The sequence below is a fragment of the Melanerpes formicivorus genome, unplaced genomic scaffold (genome assembly GCF_026170545.1).
Source record: "Melanerpes formicivorus ecotype bairdi unplaced genomic scaffold, bMelFor1.0.p_v2 SCAF_8, whole genome shotgun sequence".
Classification (NCBI taxonomy): domain Eukaryota; kingdom Metazoa; phylum Chordata; class Aves; order Piciformes; family Picidae; genus Melanerpes; species Melanerpes formicivorus.
The window spans coordinates 21796374-21815878 of NW_027142360.1; the positions used below are offsets into that span (position 1 = coordinate 21796374).

Consider the following 19505-nt stretch of genomic DNA (forward strand, 5'->3'; position numbering starts at 1 on the left):
AACTGACCCAAGCTCACAGCAAGATACACCTACAGGAACTTCTGAAAGAGTGGGCACCAGCACACTCAAAAGATATCTGCTTCATGCTCTGTTCTGACTGCTCCAGTGACGCCTCTAGGTGAAAGCCAACACAGGAAGACAATGCATGGTGGGTTTTTTCCCCCATTTGCTTTGTTTTAAAGGATGGAAAGTCAGAACAACTACATTCTATTTGAGCAAAAGGGTCTACACCTTCATCACTTCAGACCTTCACATCACCTTGAATGAAGCTTAACTGAAAAGATTTGTCAGCCAGAACATGTATTTTTGGAATACCATGTACAATCATCTACATTTACATAACCAACTGTTAAAGAGACCTTCCTGAAGTGCATTTCCTTAGGTGCTCTAATCTATTATTCAGTGTGTGGAATCATGACTCATCCTCAAGGACTGGACCACAGCTGCACAATTGATTGGGGACCCTGGTTAGTCCCTCTGTAATAGCCTGACACATCGCTAGATGCATTAAGGCAAGTATGCTAATGAATAAGTATGTGCATATTACATGTTATTATTTAAATACTCACATTAATTACAAAAGCATTTCATTTCTGAAACACCTTGTGGCTTTCTCTTCCTGAAATCAAACTGGATAAAGCCACCCAGAGATTTTCTTTCCTTTAAATAAACGTTAAGACAATGCTTACACATTTCCAGGAAACAGAACTCTGACTCCTCAGATTGGAGACTTCCTGGAAGACTTGCCTGCATTAAGTTCTCTCATTTAGCTATCTTTTGTCCTTGCCACATTCAACTGAACTCACTCAGAACCGAATTGCAGTTTTGCACCGAAAAGTTTTGTTCAGGTAGAAGATCAAAGAGTCCCCAGAAAACAGGCATACAAATGAGGAGGTTCAGGCACTGCCTGACATTGCCCTCTTCCCATCTGCCTTACAAGCCTAGGTTTTTTTTAATGAATATGTATGTTATTCACTGAAGGCTCTGATTACCCTGAAAGGTAACCTGGTTATCTCCAGGTTTCTACTCTGTGTGTGGGCCACAGGACACACACACTCACAAAACCTCACTGCAATGCACGTCTCCAGAATCCCTCTGCTAACTCAAAGGCATCTTTGTGTCACAGCCTTGGTGCATGCAGCTTGATGGTCCACAAGAATGCTACCAAAACACATACCAGAGTCAGAATGAAACTTTCAAACTGTTAATGCTTTCAGTTTTGGCTTGCCTTTTCTAGGAAGCCAACTTTACTGCTGGCTTAATCTTTACTATTTTACGTGTCATACTGTAAGAAGGATCTCCTTTTCTGCAGAACTTCCACTTTCTTAGCATTTTTAAGATGACATATATCACATGAATAACATTTCTGTTTATGCCACACTAGGCCAATCTGTCCATTTGGGGCTTCTTATGGATCAATGCTTCATTCAGTTTGAAGGGTAAAAATAGGGATACCTAGCGCAGGCTTCTTCCTTCCTTTTTGTACCATTTACTGTTAAGGTGGAAAATGGGACAAAAAAAAGTACAATAAAAGGAGGAATGAAAACACACATAGAAATAGAAGGAAATTATCAAACTAAAAGGTAGGAGAAGGTTGAGTGTAAGTAGCAAATGTTAGGAAGCAGCCCCTCGAGATAAGCAGTCTGGGGCTGTGCAATCAGCAGCACTCAGGTGCTATGGAGACTGTGTGCACGCCCTCACAGCCACGTGCTTGGCACGGTCGCCTCCTGAAAGCAACACTTCCATCCTCATTACAGGCTCTGTCTCACAGAATTTCAGACTAACTTTTAAGTATGATTTTAGTAAAGTTTACTATGCATAGCCTGAACAAGGGCTCAGGAAGCCTCTTTTGCATTATATCACACCAAAATTTCAGCACTGATGACACACTGTTTCTGTAATGCTAACAAAGGCACAGTAGCAATGCCAGGAAACAGTCTTAAGACTTCCTTACTATTAAAGAGAGTCCTTTTAATTAGATTATAGAACAGAAACAGCACAAGATGCTGTAAAATACTTTTAGGAACAGAAAACTGGTAAAGGTCAACCAGAGGCACTAATTCCTACCTTGGTGATCTCATGCCATCATGTAATATTTATTTAGTCTAGAATCACACACACAGAATCACCAAGGTTGGAAGAGACCTCAAGGATCATCAAGTCCAACCTGTCACCACAGACCTCAGGACTAAACCACGACACCAAGTGCCACGTCCAATCCCCTCTTGAACACCTCAAGGGATGGCGACTCCGCCACCTCCCTAGGCAGCAGATTCCAATGGCTAACAACTCTCTCTGTGAAGAACTTCTTCACCTCGAGCCTAAACTTCCCCTGGTGCAGCTTGAGACTGTGTCCTCTTGTTCTGGTGCTGGTTGCCTGGGAGAAGAGACCAACCCCCTCCTGGCTACAACCACCCTTCAGGTAGTTGTAGAGAGCAATAAATTCTCCCCTGAGCCTCCTCCAGGCTAAACAATCCCAGCTCCCTCAGCCTCTCCTTGTAGGGCTTGTGCTTGAGGCCTCTCCCCAGCCTCGTTGCCCTTCTCTGGACACATTCAAGTATCTCAATGTCCTTCTTAAACTGAGGGGCCCAGAACTGGACACAGCACTCACTCATACATATGCTAACTTTTTCAAAACTGGGAGAATGTTTTTCTTCTTGCATTATTATTTTTTTTCTTTAAATCTTGGATTTTACCTTTGAAAGAAGTAGAGTTTTCATCAGAACTTAAATCACCTGTGCCCTAAGCAAATGCCCTGTTTTCCTGTCTCTCACAAAACACTTTAAATGCCACAAGCAGCTTAACTAACACAACCAGCAGAACAGCAGCCAATAAAAAAGAGCATTTCATGAATAACAGGAGTAAGAAAAGATAGGAGGTGCTTCAATCCATTACATCATTGATAACTTAAAAGATGTAGCACATTTCCTGTCATCAATATACTATACAGGACTATTACAATTACTATTGTAATAATCTTTCTTAATAACAGTGCTGTAAAGTGCTTAGATCTAAGTGCTGTGTTCTCAGCAAAACCACTGAGAACAATTCCATGTGCAAGCCCTGTTAATAAAAGACATTCAGGCAGAGGAGGCCTTCAAAGTCCATCTAGATCCACAGGGGGAAAAATAAGTTAAAATTTTACTGAAAGAAATCACTTTCAGCGTTTAAAGAAAACACTTTCAGCTGGTACATACTCCTCCACACGCAGGATCTCAACAGAACAAAATACCAGCTGCCAACAATTGCATAAAACTCCATAATGGTGCTACATATCCATAATTCCATTCCCAGTAGAAGGGAGAAAGTTCTACTGCAGAAAAGTATCACAATATCACAGTATAACCAAGGTTGGAAATGACCTCGAGGATCATTGAGTCCAACCTATCAACACAGACCCCATGACTAGACCATGGCACCCAGTGCCACGTCCAATCCCCTCTTGAACGCCTCCAGGGACGGGGACAAGTGCTCCATTACAGCCACAAACTACACACATTTGCAGTATTTTCCAACACACAAAACAAAAGCTTCCAAAGCCTTACCCATTTATTCAAAGGGAAGGTAAGATGAAGCCACAGCTTTCACTACTCCAGTGTTACACCTACACGCTCACTACATGAGCATCCAGCTCTCTCAATAAAGCTTGATGATTCTCCTCAAGTATTTATAGCCTGTAGCTGTAGAGCCATCTAAGCATATCCATCTAGACATCACAGTGACTCCATTCACTAGGCTGAGCAGTTTCACTCTGCCCCTACACATTTGTTTCTTCTCCAATAGCTCACTAATCAAAAGTTACCTTCAACCTGGTAGAAACAAAGGAAGTGTACTACCAAGCCTGCATGGCTGATAAAGAAACAGCCTCTCATACAAAATCACTGCACATAAATCATGAAGAGCAGTATGTCCTCTTATCTGTATCTCAGATGGATTTGTGAAACATCTAAAGTTATTCCAGGCATTCTTTCAACCTACCTTCTCCATGTGAACTTGTTTTTAGAAACACATCCACAATGTAGATTTTGTTTCTTGTTTAATCATCCAAGCAGCCCTGTAGAACTTTGTTAACAGAGAGGTTCCTCAAAATGTGAAGCTACTGCATTGTGAGCCTACTGCGAGCAAGCTCATCAAATGGCAGGCAACAGCATGCAAGCATCTTTCAAGAGTTCCTGCGTGCATACGAGATTGCCCTCAACCACTGCTGACTAACAGTGTTCATCAGTACTCCCACACCAGGATTACCATGTGAAATGATCTTCTGCAACATTATATATGGATTGAAAAAACCTAGCACAATCTTTTTAACTTTTCTGTCCCAACTATCAGAAATTGGACAAATACATAGGACAGCTGCCCAGCTCTTCCCCCGGAACACTGATGCCACTATACTTGTCCGTCACTACAGACAGCTCAAACCAAGTGAACTAAAGCCCACACGGCAAGTCTACAAAGGAGCAAGCAAAGCCAGCATCACTTAATTCTGCAGGACCTAAGTGAGGTCTTTCTGCTTCCTTAAATTTTCTTTAGATTTGGGTTGACTACTGCGACCCATCTGTGCAGAGAAGTCTCAGGCAGCAGTCAAGTGCAATGTATTTTCAGTGATCTGTCAAAGACCTCTCACTTCCTAGCATGCTTATCAGGAAAGAAAATGTATTTACAGGCAAGTGACAAACAGTAAGATAGCATTTTCCATCATCAAAAAACGCACACAAACAAGTGGGGGTTTATAGTGTCCAGGCTTATGATTAAAATAGACTTACTTGCCAAATGCTCTGCAAGTAAGAGATATACATATATCTCCACAGCCATTTGTAGTCACAGCCCCCACCAAATAAAAATTACCACTTTATTCCTTCCTAACCCCATGTTCTTAAAGCTGTAGGGCTCACCCACAACCAAAAAAAAAATCCACTAAGTCAGAATCTGAGTATGAACAACTCAGCATCACAATTTGCAAGTAAGCAATGCCCAGGATCTGAATTAAACTGAAGTAAGTGCCAAAAGAGGTGCTGAGCATCAGTTGCATTGCCAGAGCCAAGCTGGTAACCCCCATTTCTGTAGGTGCAAAGTTATAACTTGCACACACAAGCAGCAGCTGGGAACAGACTGATCTTGTTTCAGTTTTGAAACATTAACCTGGTTTGCTGCTTTTAAGAGAAGGTGAATCAGCTATGCCACAAGTAGATGAACTTTAGGACCAAACCTAAGACTACATTTAGCAGAGTAACAGATCTGACTTATTTCTTCTGCATTTGAGAAAAGGGAAACCAGTTTTAGTTTCCAGCCTTAGGTGCGATACGGAAGTGACCCAAGATCGTCAGCGCTTCAAAAGGTCACCGGTTTGTCCAAGCAGTGATACCCAGTTCTCATTTCTTTCAAAGAGTTGTGGTTACTCTGAACTGTCTTCATACCTTTCTGTAAAGCTGTTTCAGATCCTGCTCCATTAAAAGCTACTTTTACATGCTGCTAGAACATGGGAAACTCCAATGCTGTCTTTTCACCACTGCACTTCTAGAGAAAACCACCATCACATCTGGCTTCACCAAGCCGTCATTATTTACTCAAAGACTTACTGCACCATTTAAACAAGATACAATTAGTTTCCACTCAGAGTTCCAGAACCTGTTGAAGTAGATAAACTGAAGAATAATCACAGTATAACTAAGGTTGGAAGAGACCTTGAGGATCATCAAGTCTAACCTATCAACACAGACCTCAGGACTAAACCATGGCACCAAGTGCCACGTCCAATCCCCTCTTGAACGCCTCCAGGGATAGTGACTCCACCACCTCCCTGGGCAGCCCATTACAATGACGAATGACTCCCTCGGTGAAGAACTTTCTCCTCACCTCGAGTCTAAACCTCCCCTGGCACAGCTTGAGACTGTGTCCCCTTGTTCTGGTGCTGGCTGCCTGGGAGAAGAGACCAACCCCTTCCTGGCTACAACCACCTTTCAGGTAGTTGTAGAGGGCAATGAGGTCACCCCTGAGCCTCCTCTTCTCCATGCTAAACAATCCCAGCTCCCTCAGCCTATCCTCACAGGGCTGTGCTCAAGGCCTCTCCCCAGCCTTGTTGCCCTTCTCTGGACATGCTCAAGTGTTTCGATGTCCTTCTTAAACTGAGGGGTCCAGAACTGGACACAATAGACCCAGAACTGGACACAGTAAATAATACTGGTCCTAACAAAACCAATCAACCAAATTTTGTCATTCCCAATGAAAAAATGTCATCAAAAGAGTCCTCAAATGAAGCTTAGCCAAGCGGATTGTAAGTAGTTTCCATCAACTCAAGAGACTTCTGTCCGTACAGCTTTTTAGCAAGTCAGTAGGTATGAGCTTAAATCCAAACAGTTAAGGAAATGTTTCTCACACAATGGGTGAAGAACAGATGAGCATGGCAAAAAGAACACAGTGAGCTTTGTCAGCTGAGAGAAGAGAATGCTCTGGGTGTTACAGTGCAAGGTAAGATCTGCATTCATTTCTCATTTCAAGTTTTTCCCTAAGTGGCCACAGAAGATTTACTAAGCCTGAATCACTGCATCTTCCTATCTCACAGGGGAGATGTGAGCAGACATATTTGGAGTGTTCAACTGCCATAATAACAGCCATCCTATAAACAAACAACACAAAAGTAAGCAGAATTTTGCATGTGGTTGTTATTTGACTGCTGATTGCTTCCCCTACCCCCAAATTAAAAATACCTGATTTTTTCTTTGCATCTACAAGTTTTCCTTCCTATGCAAACACAGGGAAAATACTATCTCCAGTTCAGCTCTGCACATTGAGTGAAGTGTATTGCTGAATTCATATTCCTAAACATGCAGTCTGAGAAGAACACACTTTTCTTGTAAGCTGGTATTAAAGTAGTAGCACTATGAAATCAGGTATTTCTAGACATACAACTAAAGAGCAAAGTTCAGTAGGTTTACCTGATTTTATAGATCAGATTTTTATTATGTCATTAGTTCTTGATCTCAATTAACAGCACAAATCCACTTAAAATAGTTTTTGAAAAAGCCAACTTTCTGCTGGAAGTTACCTAATTTTTTTACAGATAGTTTTAGTAAGAGCTTATTCAAACCAGATTTCATCTTACACCAAAGATCAAAACCAACATTTTTGTTTCATACATAGTCAGTCTTCTATGCACTTAGCTGAAGAGGTCCATCCTCCTCCACAGTGCTAACACTGCCACTCATGCAGCAAGCCAGATCAGGGAAGTGATATGGTCAAGAAACAATTCTGTGAGGGAGAGAAGCCATTGCTGAACTGACAGATCCATTCACTGTATCATTACACAAACATCTGCACCAGCAAAACGGACACAGCAGGAACTGCTTAAGTGGCATGGCTACTGAAGTGCACTTGAAATCAGAAGTTCACATTTAAAAGGCTCTTCATCTTTACACAACAGTCAAACAATCCTTGCCACCATCAAAATGAAAATAATACTGAACCCTCAGCTCCTCATTTCCTTTCTTCAAGCTGCAGATCAACTGATTGTACATCCTAACCCAGTTCACCAGTTCTCCAAAAAGTTTGGCAACTCCTTACATGCCTCTTACTGCAACTTCAGTTTTGTCCACATATCCCATCTCTCCAAACCTCATGCCTGCTTTGGGAATTCAGCAATATCCAAGTAACCATTTCAAGGACAGCCTCTGATCTGCTCAGACAGGAGGCAAAATGTTCAGCAAAGGCATCACAACTCTCACCAAACCTTCACCTTTCGGTTACAAAACTGAAGAGAACGAAAAGGAGGTCAATTATTAATCGCAAGAGGTAAGCAGGAAAGTGTGGGCAGGATTATCAGGTTCTGTCTGTCCAAGCTCCCACTTTCACTGCAGAAATTAATCCAGTACCAAACCCACTTAGAACTAGACAGCAACAAAAAAAAATCCTAACATACTATTTTAAATTAACTTTTAGTGTTCATTCATACTAAGAAGTAGTCCCCACCTTTAAAGGCTTCAATGCATTCTCTCTTCAAATTACGACAAGTTGCTAAGATGAATACTTAGGTCACATTAAATATTATCTGCAACATATCTCTAGCTTTTCAATTCAATGTAGTCTACACACTTAAATCTTTTAAATTTGTTTTACAGTGTCTGGTGCAATGAGCCTGGAACTAAGGCTCTTGGGAACTCCCCAAGGCAAAGTAAGTTAACCAAAATCTCTATCAGTTATGTGCAAGCATTACTACGATACAGGTTATCAAATACCACCTAGTTACTGTTCAGGCTGTTCAGTCTGGAGAAGAGAAGGCTCCCAGGTGACCTAATTGTGGCCTTCCAGTATCTGAAGGGGGCCTACAAGAAGGCTGGGGAGGGACTTCTCAGGATCTCAGGTAGTGATGGGACTAGGGGAAATGGAATGAAGCTGGAGGCGGGGAGATTCAGGCTGGACATGAGGAGGAAGTTCTTTGCCATGAGAGTGGTGAAGCCCTGGAATAGGTTGTCCAGGGAGGTGGTCGAGGCCCCGTACCTGGAGGTGTTTAAGCCCAGGCTGGATGAGGCTCTGGCCAGCCTGATCTAGTGTGGGGTGTCTCTGCCCATGTCAGGGGGGGTTGGAACTAGATGATCCTTGTGGTCCCTTCCAACCCTGACTGATACAATGAGACATTATATACAGTGACATGAAAATCGGGTAAAAATATAAACTCAACCTACTTAAACTAAGAAATTAAAGAACTACTGTCCAACTGCAGAAAAGCTCAAATTTCTGTCCTCCAAACTTCTTACACATGATTTTTGGTCCTTGAAGTTTAACAGAAGAAATTCAGCTATGTACTACACCACCTTTCACCGTCCAAGGTTACCATTCTTCTGATCTGTTTGGTGCTTCATCCTGCTGAAGCAACACAGACTTAAGAGCATCTTGGGTGTCGGAGGTCTGAAAATACTCCTGCTATGGAAAACTTGAGGAAGAAAGCACAGTCCAAGGCTATATACTTACTTATAAAATGTTAGAAGAAAATAAGGTTTTTCTCCAAGAAAGGTGGATGAACTCCCCTGAAAATAATAATTAAACAAAAAAATCCAAGTTGCCTTGCCCCACCCTTTTTTTTTTTAATGATTTCCACATTTTCCCCCCTGACATCTCCCCTTGTCTCCTACATCCTATAGCCTTTAAACATCACTTTGTTCATTCCTCCACAGCACCTACCTTATACCAAACCCAAAAAACTGAAGCAGAACCACTCCAACAATTTGTGTGTTGTCTCCCAAGAGAGTAACAGGGAGAGACTAAGACTAATGCCACGGTTATAGGAGGCAAGAGAAAGGGTTTGGAACAATACAAACTAACAGCCTGTGTTTAAATGATTCAACAAAATAAAAATTACTTCAGTGGCAGTATTAATTTTAAGGAGACCCTCCCTCTTCTTGCCTTCCCATCTCCATGACTCTCATTCCCACCCCAGCACTGCAGGTTTCCTTTGGATTTTTCAGATTGGACCAGTTTCCTGAACCACCTCATTATGCATCCCAACTGTAGCTGTAACAGCATAACCACCAGAAAACAAAGAGGAGGCAGCACGCTGCAGTGCTGGAGCAGTTAAGAACCCTAAATTCTTATTCATTTTGTTTTAATTCCTGTATCACTATGCTTTAGTTTAAAGCATTTAAATTGGTTGCCTCTCACCAGCCCACCCACAATGAAAGCCTTCCAGAAGGTCTCTTCTTCCATGTCAACTTTATACGCACGAAGTGATTAAACTCCTAATACACCTCAGTTAAATGTCTGAAATGACATGGCATAAACTCAAGCCACTGTAGCCAACAAACAAGATATAGTACTGTCACTTTAAATTGCAAACACTTAATTCTGTATTTCAAAGTTCTGCTGCACCAGCCACAGGCACAATGAGTTACAATAGGAGCCTGATCACACCACAGTCACAAAATTAACTCTAAGGAGCATAAGTAGTTCACAGAAAAGAACAAGCAACGACAGATCTTGCAACCGGGGTCTAAGGCCACCTTCTCCCTCAAGAGATTTCAGCATCACCACAGTGATAGCATCAGGCAGTGTTTGAGGTTGTTGATGGAGACACTTGGAAAGTTGATAGACAAAGCCTCCATTACATCTCATACTCTAGAGCATGCACCCTGAAGAAAGCAGCGGAAAGCAAAGGAGGAGGATGAATTCAGCATCTGAGATGAACAAACACCTCTATGAGCACAGATTACTGGAGGATAACAAAGATGCACTCTGAGCCTAAGTTTTGGAAATGCTAGAGTTAAGATTTCAAAGTAAGACAGAGGGAGCTTTAGATGCTCTGCTGCTCTGAGAATCAACCCCATCATTCTGTTAAACTTGAGTTCCCACAGCCCTTCATCCTATATACCAGGGAGAAGAGAAAAAAACAAACCCAGAAGACTCTACTGTTCTCCATCCTGCCTCCCCCTCAAGGAGCCTAATAAAGACTGATAATTAACATAAACCATAGATGATAGATTATATATAAGCATTCCATAATGCCAATGTATTCCTAGAGTTCTATCACAGGAACATAAAGAGTGGATGCTGTTTCCCCTCTCATTTTTATTTAATGTTTTAGAGCAAAAGTTTGCTACTTTGTTTCAAGCAGAAAGATGACAACAAAGTCATAGACTTTTACTTGAAAACTTCTCCCAGTTTAATTCTTTATGTCTTGTTAAGGAGCTGGCCAAAAGGATCTCACTCCTTAGCTTATTCAGAAGGGCAATGTACATGAGGAGCTAATCAAGACAAATTTTGTGAGTAAACACAGCCTAACAAAGTCTTCATAAACAGTACAGTTCTGTGGACAAGTAAGGCAGTTTATTTCCCATCCCTCCTCCTGTCCACATGTAGAAGCCTCCTGACCCTGTTTCTCATTGAGCTAGATGTGCTTTCCCTGGTGAGCTTGATCCAGTCACTCAGGTCATCTTCTTCCACCAAGTTTTACTGGCATTTGATGAAGCCGTAGAGTATACACATGGTTAACCTCTGCTCCTCTTTTCACTCTGAGCAGCTATTTTGTATATATACATTCCTTGGTTTTCCACAATTGCACTTTTCAAAACTATACAGCAAACTACTTCTGCAAGGCAAGAGATAAGGAATCAAACAAAATGAGCACAAGTCAAACTTCTGTATCCTGATTGCAAGATAAAACCATCATTCAAAAAAAACTATGTACACAATGAGAAATTCTGAAGAAATAAAAGAGTTTTCTCTCTGATAACTGAAATATGAGGAGATACCACATGTATACAAGTGATTCAAAGGAGAAGGGAAAAAAGCAGATGGCAAGAATCTCCACCCTGCTTACTGAGTCAGAAGTGCAGAGATGCAGACCTCTGCACTGCAGTGGACCTCCCTGGGTCATCCACCAAAGCCAATCCCTATCACAGGTGGTGACCAGACACTTCTGTGTCAGTCAAGTCCTCTTTATGAACTCTCACAGTAAAAGGAAGACTAAGAAAAGCAAAAGGAGGATGTTTCTCCTTTACAATGCACTGATTTGGAGGGAAGGGGGTAAGGATAGAACAGTTCAGGTATGATCTTGGAGGTCTCTTCCAACCTGGTTTATTCTATTCTATTTTTCATTGCTTTGGAGCAGCAATTACAACTCTGCTACCTCTACTCTCCACCAGCACAAAGAGAATATGCCACTCACTCAGCAATGCCCCAATGACACAAAGACAATCTGCTACCACCTTCTGTAACAATTTTGCCCAATTGATCTAATTCACTGCCTGCTAAGTGTCTATCAGACATTTATCATACATTTCAAGACCTATCTGAAAGACCCTTTTTATGCAGCAATACACACAAAGGTAGAGTCAGGATCAAGAACTTCAGCAAATCTGATGACCACAACATTTCATGCAAATACATTGGGGAAAGGGGAAAAGGGAAACCTCCCCATTTATGCAGGCATGAAGAGTGTGAAAAATACAGTGACAACCCAAAATGTACACCATATGACAGAACATTCAGGTTGGAAAATACCTGAAAAATCATCTAGTCCAACCATTAACCTAACACTGCCAAGTCCACCACTAAACAGTGTCCCTAAGCTACTTGTCTTAATTCTGCCTTCAGGGATGGTGACTCAACTGCTTCCCTAGGGAGTCTATTCCAACACCTGGCAACCCTTCCAGTGATGAAATTTTCCCTTGTGTCCAATCTAAAACTCCCCAGGCACAACCTGAGGTGACTTCCTCTTGTCTTAGTACTTGTTGATTTGGAGAAGAGGCCTTACATCGACACAACCTCCTTTCATAAGGTTGCAGAGGGCAAGGTCTCCCCTAAACCTTCTTTTCTCCAGACTAAACATCTCCAGTTCCTTCAGCTGTCCCTTAGAGGCCTTGTTCTCTAGATCCTTCACCAGCCTCACTGCCGTCCTCTGGACACGCTCCAGCACCTCAATGTCCTTCCTGTAGTGAGGGACCCAAAACTGAACCCAGTATTCAAGGGGTGGCCTCACCAGTGCTGAGTACAGGGGGACAATCACTTCCCTAGTCCTGCTGGCCACATTATTTCTGATACAGGCCAGGAAACTGCTGGCTGCCTTAGCCACCTGAGCACACTGCTGGCTCATTCTCAGCCAGCTGTCAACCAATACCCACAAGTGCTCTTCTGCTGGGCAGCTTTCCAGGCACTTTTCACCAAGCCTGTAGTGCTGCATGGAGTTGTTATGAGCCAGCTGCAGGCCCTGGCACTTGGCCTTGTTGAACCTCATGCTGCTGGCCTCAGCCCATGGATCCAGCCTGTCCAAATCCCTCTGCTAGAGCTCTCCTTCCCTCACAACAGCTCCTGCCCAATTCAGCATTGTCTCCAAACTTGCAGGGGGGTGTACCCAATCCTCTCATCCTGATCATTGATAAAGACTTCACCTGATTGTCCCATACATGCCACGTGATGGTACTCAGATAATCTGATCCATAACCTTTGCTGGCACTGAGGTCAGGCTAACAGGCCTAGTTCTCTTGATCCTCCTTCCAGCCCTTCTTCTAGAGGCAAGTCACATCTGCTGACATTCAGTCAACTGGGACCTCCTCTGCTAGCCAGGACACTAGCAAATAAGTAGCTTGGTAAGTACTTTACCCTGCTCCCTCTGTGCCCTTGGGTGAATCCCATTCAGCCCCAGGGAACTTTGTGTATCTAAGTGTACATGTAACAGGGCACTAACCATTTCTCCTTGGGTTATGGGGGTTTTGTTCTGCTCCCCATCCCTGTGTCCCAGCTCAGGGGGGCAGGTACTCAGAACAACTGGTCTTACTGTTAAAGGCTGAGGCAAAGAAAGCTTTATGTACGTCAGTTTTGTCCTCATCCTTTGTCACTCTGCTTCCCTCCATATCCATAAAGGACAGAGGTTCTCCTTAGCTCTCCTTTTGCTGCTGATATATTTATAGAAACTTTTTTCATCATCTTTTACAGCAGTAGCCAGACTAATTTCTAGCTGGGCTTCAGCCCTTCTAATTTTCTCCCCGAATAACCTCACGACATCCTTGCAGTCCTCCTGAGTTGCTGGATCCTTCTTCCAAAGGCCACGAATTCTCCTCTCCTTCCCCAAATTCCAGCCACAGCTCTCTGTTCAGCCAGGCCAGTTTTCTTTCTGGCTCATCTCTCAGCACATGGGGACAGCCTGCTCCTGCAACTTGAAGAGTTCCTCCTTGAAGACCGTCCTGCTTTCCTGGACTCCTCGGCCCTTCAGGACTGTCTCCCAAGGGACTCTGTCAACTAGTCTCCCAAAGAGACCAAAGTTTGCTCTCCAGAAGTCCAACATGACAGTTCTGCTGACCCCCCCCTTTACTTATCTAAAGACTGAAAACTCTACCATTTTGCCATCACTGTGCCCAAGATGGAACCCAACCTAAACTGTCACACCCACAAATCCTTCTCTCTTCATGAAAACAGGTCCAACAGGGCACCTTCTTACTTGGCTCAGTCACCAGCTGTGTCATAAAGTTATCTTCCACATGCTCCAGAAATGTGGTAGAGTGTTTCTTCTCTGCAGCCAGTATTTCCAGCAGACACTAGAATGATGATCTCACCACATTCACTACCTTGATCATGAAAAAATTTATGCCAGTTAAGTCTTAAAAATCTCACACACAGTGTTCCCCATATTCCAGAGCTTCTACTCATAGGAAACATTGTTTGACAACCAAAATCTCATGGAAATTCAAGTGTACCTAGGCATGTGATCAAAGGAAACATCAAACTGCAGACATTGAATTGGAAACTGATTAACAACATTGCATTATGGTGTACAATAGCTTATTCCTTTAAGTTCTGGCAGGTGTGACCGCACATATTTCTCCTTCAGCTAGTAAGTTTTAGGTGCTTTTCATAGTCATTAGTGATGTTGTATATGGACATAAGCCATCTATAAGCAGCTCTGCTAATATCAAGCCTCTGCTTCAGTTAAAATCTAGTACCCAAAACAGAATTCTCAACACATTTTCACAGAAAAAATGGTATGAACAATAGTACCAAGAAACTGTATTAAAGCTTCTAGCATAGTAGCTCCCCATACAATTTCTAGCTAGGAACTGAGCTCTTATCAGAGCTCATCAGAGGGTTCTGTTTATCACTTGCAATTTACTAGCAATTAGATGACTGAATTCCTACCAGCAAAATATTCCAAAATAAATCATCCTATTCCAGCACAGAAAGCACAATTATTCCATATGCAGTTAGGGTATGAGCTTAGACACTCTGCATGCTCACAAGAAAAGAAATATATTAAAAATAAATTAAAAAGCCACCAAAAAAAACCCAAAACAACAACAAAACCCCCACAAACCTTCTCCTAGCTTGTTCCATCTTTACTGCATCACAACACAGACAAGAAGCAATGGGCTTCTCAAATGGAGAACAGATCAAATCTCAAAGGGACTCAAGCCAGGGCTCTCAGACAAAGAACCTGGTAATGTTTTTTCCACTCTTCCAACATTACCACCAGTTAAAAACACAGTGGTATAAAGAAACAATGCAAAGAGCACTGAGAAAAGTACATGCATATTCACTACCACTAGGTCAAGCTGACAAGAGGATGCTTGTGCTTTCTTCTACCACTTCTTAACTCTCTTCTTGAGGAATCACCAGACAAGAGGTAGGGGAAAACAAGAGTTTGACCACAACATGAATGTTTTCTTGTATCCAGGGCAAAACTGGAAGTTTGACTGCTCATGCTGCTCACAAATGTAATACAAACAAGTTCAAGAGTTGGTAAAATGCAATTTTAACTTTTTTCTTCCTTCTCTTCAAAGGAAAGAGATACTGTGAAAGCAGGCAGCGTATCGCAGACTCTAGAACATCCTGACTGGGCCTTATCTTTCAGCAAGGCCAAAGAGAATTCACTTTTGATTACACATCAGCCTCAACTTTTGAGACTTTGGGTTGAGGGTTTTTTTCCTCCCTCTCCCTTCCTTTCCTTTGTTTACAATGAAAGTAAATTCATGTACATGCAGAGTGAAGAAAACAATGCTTTTGTAAGTGTCCCAAAGCAAGGCGTACCTTAGGGGTCAGTAGTAGCGGAAAGGCTCGGCTGAAGAAGTCAAGGAATGGCATAGCTAGACACCAGCAGGACACAGCTGCACCAGTGGTGCTGAACACGACTCTGGGTCTTCCATTTTTCCAGTCAGTCAAGACTGAAGTCTGGGAGGTGACCCAGGTCAGAATAGTAACAATGCCAACTTTTGATTTTCTTTTTTTAAACAAGGCAAGCTCGATAGAAACAGAATCACACGTTAGGATTCCCTTGCCAGAGTACAACAGCCTCTCCTGCATTATTTCAGAGCAGTACATGTCAGCTTACATAGTGTTTGTGTCCTCTCTCAGAAGTACTAAACAGTGTCCTTCTACATAGCACACCAATACCATTGGAAGTGGTTAAAAATCTTGAGAATACTTTTCATTATTATTTTAGGAGGCAAAAAAATAAGTCAGAAACTAATTGATTGTTTGTTTGAGGGAGAAGGCATCAAAAATAAGTGAAGAGAAACCACCCTGTGTCTAGTTCTGGGCCCCTCAGTTTAGGAAGGATGTTGACTTGCTGGAGCATGTCCAGAGAAGGGCAACAAAGTTGATGAGGGGTTTGGAACACAAGCCCTATGAGGAGAGGCTGAGGGAGCTGGGCTTGCTTAGCCTGGAAAGGAGGAGACTCAGGGGTGACCTTATTGCTCTCTACAACTACCTGAAGGGAGGTTGTAGACAGGTGGAGGTTGGTCTCTTCTCCCAGGCAACCAGCACCAGAACAAGAGGACAGTCTCAAGCTGCACCAGGGGAGGTTTAGGCTGGAGGTTAGGAAGAAGTTTTACACAGAGAGAGTGACTGCCCATTGGAATGGGCTGCCTGGGGAGGTGGCGGAGTCACCATCATTGGAGGTGTTCAGGAGGAGACTTGATGGGGTGCTTGGTTGCATGGTTTAGTTGATTAGGTGGTGTTGGATAATAGGTTGGATGCAATGATCTTGAAGGTCACTTCCAACCTGGTCTATTCTGCTCTATTCTATCAAAGTGCAATTTCATTGACTCGGTTGGAAAGCGTAGGTCTCAGTCCAGTTTCCAGCAACAACTCAGCAGGTTAGTCAGCTCTGCAGAAACTGCTGTACATCACCTGCCCTGTCTTGGAGGCCACTCACACAATTAAGTCACACAAATTCTCACAAAGAATTAAGGTAGGCACTGAGGTCTGAGAAGCTAGCCCTGCCAAAACTGCTTCCAAGCCTTTTAAAGTTCTAAGAACTCCAGTTTCAAAACACATTAGTCTGAACAGGATACGAAAAAGTGAATATATGTTTTAATTAAGAAGCCACCCCACCCAAATGGGGATCCAGCTGTAAATTCTTAAATATACCTTTATCTCAAATTACAGGGAAGCCAAGCAAGCATTCAAGTTTATTATGTTTTATGCCCTCATTCCGGATAACAACCTGCCAAACTGCTAGGACAGCAACAGGAATTGTTCAGTACAGCTCCTATGAAGGGACCCTTCTCACAGCAGAATTATTGCCCTTTTGCTGCGCTTCAAGGATGGTTTAGTTTAACATGACCTAAAAAGGAAGGGAGAAAGGGGGTATGCAATGATTTTCTTTTCAACATTGTATCAAGATTCCAAAAGGACTTTTTTGCACACGTTTCCACAACAGGAAGATGGGGGGGGGGGGAAGTTATCTCCAAACCTACACGTTTTACTCCATTTCACCACAAACTTTATACATAGACAAAACCAAATTACCAAGGGTTTTACTTAATCTGAGTATCCTTTAAAATGTAATAAAGAAGGGGATAGTATCTCCCTAGTTCTTCAGCTGAAGGTTAAGGGAATTTCTGACGGTAAGAAGAGGTTTCCTTTACAACAAACACACAAACAAGTTTTCTGTTTCATTTTAATAACCTTTGGATTTTATTCATGTACTATAGAAACAGATTCACTTCTTCAAGAAAAATTTACCTCGAGCCTTACGAAGCACTAGCAACTAAAGAAAATACTGAAAAATAAATGAATGAAATCATGACCTTCCTGTTAAAGACATTCACAACCAACTGCTTTCTTACAGGAAACCATGCTTAACCCGCCCCAGGCTGCAAAAGTGTATTAAAGCACACATTTAAGCAAAAATGCAGGTTTCCTCGATCCCAAAGCCTCTGAAGTATGACTTAAGAGATCAAAACCCAAACTACATCAAAATACATACCACTCTACTAGAAATTACACTAACAGATTTAAAAATCAAGTGATCTGAAGAACACCAAACTTGCAAGAAGATCCAAGAACCTCCCATAGGTATTTAAGTCTGTTAATACAAAGCCCAAAAGCTGTCGGCCTGTCTAAGGACGTTCCCAATACCAGAAACAGTAAGAAAAGCCAAAATCAGAGGCAAGATCTATTTTTTAAATGTAAAAGTGCTCTCATACTCCAAATCAGAAGGCATAGTAGTTTGGTTGCTGATTTAACCAGAGAACACAAATACATCCATTTCATGTACCGTCAGTTTCAAGAAAAGAGGAAACACTGCTCTCCTCTCCACGTTAACAAAGTTTAAGACATAGGTGTCTAAACTAATAAATAACTTTCCTTTTTTTAACAGGCATTCTTTCTGCAGTATACAAATGCAGCTACCTTTCTAATATGCCACCTAAAGTGCAGAGACAATAGATAAAAAAATACAACTTCAAACAAATCAAGATAAGCTAATACAGAAGGTAGGTCTAGAAAACAAAACATTTCAGTCAGATGAAAACTCAAAAGTGACAATACTGAGAAGTGTTTATCACATACACTTGGCCAAAAGGACCTAGCCATTCAAAATCCACCTATAAACCTCAGAAACCAGTTATGCAACAAAAAAAGCACTCTAGAATATAGGTGGGGAAAAAAAAATCCAGATCTTCTTTAATGAAGCTCAGCTAATGTGCGACAAACCGAACCCAGAGACTGCAGCATCCCCATCATTCAGTCAGTTTGTTGTTCTCCAAAGACTGAGTAAAGGTGAGCCAATGGCTACATGCACACCTAGCAATCAACACCCATGGTAAAAAACAACAATCCATCCGTGGATGGAATCAACAGATGGCAACAAGTGACACAGACATGAATAGCTTTCAAAATGCTAACCTAAACATAGAAAGCACTGAAACCGCCCCTCAAATCCCCTCACAGGTACCTCTCTTACTTTGTTTTCAAAGGAAGATTAAAAAATCCTGGAACGGTACAGGAAACAATGCTGCAATGCACTCAGACTGCCTGCCCTTTTCATGAAGCAGGGCATGTTATGGGTAAGACAGTTACAGACAAGAAATATATGGGTTTGATGGTGCCAAATCTACCCACAGTGACAATCACTTGTTGAATCATATATAAACACGCTCCTATTTTCAACTTAATAACAGTCCCAGTATCATTAGACAGCTCTGATACAGAGAGTATTTAGGTTACATAACTTTCTCTTATTCCTTCCTTGAAGGTAAGAAAAAATAGCCTCCAACTGTAGCTCTAAACACAACTTCCAGCAAATAAGTAGCATTAACAAAAGACAACCTGATCCTTGCACCAGCCCAAACAGACTACATTCTGATTATTTCTGCAAATGAACAACCATCTAGCAAGTAAACAGCAGCACCAGCCTCAAGCATTCACAATACAGCCTGCCCATCTCCTGCAAACCCTGCATGGGATGCATCCATCTTCTCCGACATTTTTAATCGTTTATTCCTTTAATGGAAGCACCGTTCCCCCATCCCCGGAAAAACTTCACAATTCTTGCAAAAGACTATTCTTCTGGGATACGAAAACAGGTGGGCACCTCTCCACAGAGCAGGAGGGCCTCTTTATACACACGTAAACGTATTTGCTTAGAAGAAAAACTGGGGGGAGTGGGTGGCGTAAACGTGCCAAGAAAACTTCTCAAGAGCCCTTTCACAAGACCTCCTCGTACCGAACACTTGTCCTCCAATTCACCGATGAAACCCCCACATCCCCTTCCACGCAACCTCCCGCACCTCCGAGGGCGCCTCGGC

General features: G+C 42.3%; 1 protein-coding gene across 6 annotated transcripts in view; it reads right to left on the reverse strand.

The window, feature by feature from the left end:
* The window catches only part of TCF20 (transcription factor 20), a 139583-nt gene that overhangs the window by 50253 nt on the left and 69825 nt on the right, over window positions 1-19505 (reverse strand). The gene's annotated exons all lie outside the window — the stretch shown is intronic.